Genomic DNA, 4,120 nt, shown 5'->3' with positions numbered 1-4,120 from the left:
ATGTACTGTATTAGAAGGTTGAGACACCATTCACACATGTACTGTATCCTAGGCTGTCATTGAAAATAAGAATGTGTTCTTAACTGACTTGCCTAGTTAAATAAAGGAAAAATAAAACAAATTAGAAGGCTGAGACAGAAACACTATTCACACATGTACTGTATTAGAAGGCTGAGCAATTACAGGTGCAAGTCTCTTGGGTGAAATATAGCTTGGCACATCTAGTCACTGGGATTTTTGCCCATTCTTCAAGACAAAACTGCTCCAGCTCCAAGTAGGATGGGTTCCCCTGGTGTACGGCAATCTTTAAGTCATACCACAGATTCTCAATTGGATTGAGGTCTGGGCTTTGACGAGGCCATTCCAAGACATTTCAATGTTTTCCCTTAAACCACTCGAGTGTTGCTTTAGCAGTAGGCTTAGGGTCATTGTCCTGCTGGAAGGTGAATCTCCGTCCAAGTCTCAAATCTCTGGAAGACTGAAACAGGTTTCCCTCAAGAATTTCTCTGTATTTAGCGCCATCCATCATTCCTTCAATTCTGACCAGTTTCCCAGTCCCTGCCGATGAAAAACATCCCCACAGCATGATGCTGCCACCACCATGCTTCACTGTGGGGATGCTGTTCTCGGGGTGATTGAGTTGGGTTTGCGCCAGACATAGCGTTTCCCTTGATGGCTGAAAAGCTACATTTTAGTCTCATCTGACCAGAGTGGCTTCTTCCATATGTTTGGGGAGTCTCCCACCTGCCTTTTGTCGAACACCAAACGCGTTAGCTTATTTTTTCTTTAAGCAATGGCTTTTTTTCTGTCCACTCTGTCCACCCAAGCCCAGCTCTGTGGAATGTATGGCTTAAAGTGGTCTTATGGACAGATAATCCACTCTCCACTGTGGAGCTTTGCAGCTCCTTCAGGGTTATCTTTGGTTTCTATGTTGCCTCTCTGATTAATGCCCTCCTTGCCTGGTCTGTGAGTTTTGGTGGGCGGGCCTCTCTTGGCAGGTTTGTTGTGGTGCCATATTCTTTCCATTTTTTTAATAATGGATTTGATGGTACTCCGTGGGATGTTCAAAGTTTCAGATATTTTTTTTATAACCCAACCCTGATCTGTACTTCTCCACAACTTTGTCCCTGACCTGTTTGGAGAGCTCCTTGGTCTTCATGGTGCCACTTGCTTGGTGGTGCCCTTTGCTTAGTGGTGTTACAGACTCTGGGGCCTTTCAGAACAGGTGTATATTTCCTAAGATCATGTGACAGATCATGTGACACATTGATTATACACAGGTGGACTTTATTTAATTAATGATGTGACTTATTATTATTTAGGGGCTTCATAGCAAAGGGGGTGAATACATATACACGCACAACTTTTCCGTTATTTATTTTTTTGAAATTTTGAAACAAGTTATTTTTTACATTTCACCACCAATTTGGACTATTTTATGTATGTCCATTACATGAAATCCAACTTAAAAATAAATTTTAATTGCAGGTTGTAATGCAACAGAATAGGAAAAACACCAAGGGGGATGAATACTTTGCAAGGCACTGTACTGGTGTCTGTTTTATAACCAGAGTAAGGCTATAAGGGTATGACCTCAGTACTTCTCCAGGTTCTTCAACACAACAACTCTACATACACAAGTTGAACTTTAAATGTTGCTTTTGCATAATTACCAACGTGATGACAGAAATTAATTCTTACCAAACTGCCATTAGTCATGAAGTCATGAAGAAGTGCAATAACAGTCCACTTCACTGTCTCAGATACAGTAGTCTTTATGTATGAAGAAAAGCAATAACAGTCCCCTTCACTGTCTCAGATACAGTAGTCTTTATGTATGAAGAAAAGCAATAACAGTCCTCTTCACTGTCTCCGATACAGTAGTCTTTATGCAATAAACTCAGAATGATTCTAAATTATGCAATGTGTGTGTGTGTGTGTGTGTGTGTGTGTGTGTGTGTGTGTGTGTGTGTGTGTGTGTGTGTGTGTGTGTGTGTGTGTGTGTGTGTGTGTGGCTCTAAGGTATATTGCATAATGCAGTGAAAAGTACAATTATCTTGACGCTGAAAGTATTGCCTGGTTGTCCAAAAGATTTGTTCACTCCAAAAAGGCAGAGCCCTATGGGATAAAAACTAGTGCACTTTGTGGGTATTAGGGTGCCATTTGGGATGCAGACAGACAGTAATTCCAATTGTCAGTTTTAGTTTTGGGGGGATTTCCCATAAAGCCTAGAACATAATGAGGAGAAATATAAATTAGAGGAAAACTAAAAAACAGCATGAAACTCTTTGTTTCCATCCTCATTTATTCACAAGCACTAATGAAAGTAAGGAGGAGGAGATGACAGGAGGGAGGAGAGAAGAAGAGGAAGAGGAGGAGAGGACAGGACAGGAGGGAGGAGAGGAGGAGGAGACGAGAAGGAGAGGACAGGAGGGAGTAGAGAAGGAGAGGAGGAAGAGGAGGAGAGGAGGGGAGGACAGGACAGGAGGGAGGAGAGGAGGACAGGAGGGAGGAGAGGAGAGGACAGGAGGGAGGAGAGGAGGATGAGAGAGCAGGAGGGAGGAGAAGAAGAGGAGAGGACAGGAGGGAGGAGAGGACAGGAGGGAGGAGAGGAGGAGAGGAGGGGAGGACAGGAAGGAGGAGAGGAGGGGAGGAGGAGAGGAGGGGAGGACAGGAGGGAGGGGAGGACAGGAGGGAGGAGGAGAGGAGGGGAGGACAGGAGGGAGGAGAGGAGGACAGGAGGGGAGGGAGGAGAGGAGGAGTCTAGGAGGAGAGGACAGGAGGGAGGAGAGGAGGAGAGGAGGAGGAGAGGACAGGAGGGAGGAGAGGAGAGGAGGAAGGGACAGGAGAGAGAAGAGGAGGAGGAGGAGATGCCAGTAGGGAGGAGAAGAGGAGAGTACAGGAGGGAGAAGAGGAGAAATGGAGGGGAGAATATGAGATATAAAGGGAAGGAGAAGTAGATTGAGAGGGGGAAGAAGAGAGGAGAGGGGGAGAGAAAATAGGAGGAGATGAGGAGGAGGAGGGAGAAAGGGTGGGAGTATGAAGACAAAAGGAGAAAACAATGAAGGGAGGAGGAAGAGGATGATGATGAGAAAGAGGGTAATAATATATTGTATATAGGGAATTCTTGCTCAAGATGGAAAACCTTGGTAATCCACAATGAACATGATGACATAAACATGTTTGATTGAAGTATATTTATTCAGGAACTCAATAAGAAAACCATTCAAAAATTGTCCTTTACCAATATTTATTCTTGCGTCATATCCTTTTCTGTAAATTCTCTGTTGAACATGTCTACATTAGTTCTCACAATGGGCATGTTTATTTTTCCTCTAAAGTACCGTTGGTGTGCTCTGGGGAAAGACCATGACAAGGAACGTAGAAATGGTGAAAGACACACACATCATTTTACATCAGTGACATACCTCACAGACACATGGTTGACACAAGGTTCACTATTTTACCCAGAGCCTTGTGGGATGCAAATAGGATTGTTACTGCAGCTGCTGAAAACTGGTCCATCAGGGACACTAACTGTTATCCCCCTGTTGTTGTACCATGTATCCTGGCCTTTCTTGGTTTCTCTATCGTGGTTTCTCTATTGTGGTTTCTCTATCATGGTTTCTCTATCTTGGTTTCTCTATCTTGGTTTCTCTATCGTGGTTTCTCTATCTTGGTTTCTCTATCTTGCTTTCTCTATCGTGGTTTCTCTATCGTGGTTTCTCTATCTTGGTTTCTCTATCGTGGTTTCTCTATCGTGGTTTCTCTATCTTGGTTTCTCTATCGTGGTTTCTCTATCTTGGTTTCTCTATCTTGGTTTCTCTATCTTGGTTTCTCTATCGTGGTTTCTCTATCGTGGTTTCTCTATCTTGGTTTCTCTATCTTGGTTTCTCTATCGTGGTTTCTCTATCGTGGTTTCTCTATCTTGGTTTCTCTATCTTGGTTTCTCTATCGTGGTTTCTCTATCGTGGTTTCTCTATCGTGGTTTCTCTATCTTGGTTTCTCTATCGTGGTTTTTCTATCGTGGTTTCTCTATCTTGGTTTCTCTATCTTGGTTTCTCTATCTTGGTTTCTCTATCGTGGTTTCTCTATCGTGGTTTCTCTATCTTGGTTTCTC

This window comes from Salmo trutta, chromosome 3 (genome assembly GCF_901001165.1).
Source record: "Salmo trutta chromosome 3, fSalTru1.1, whole genome shotgun sequence".
Taxonomy (NCBI): Eukaryota; Metazoa; Chordata; class Actinopteri; order Salmoniformes; family Salmonidae; genus Salmo; species Salmo trutta.
This window is presented reverse-complemented; position numbering follows the sequence as displayed.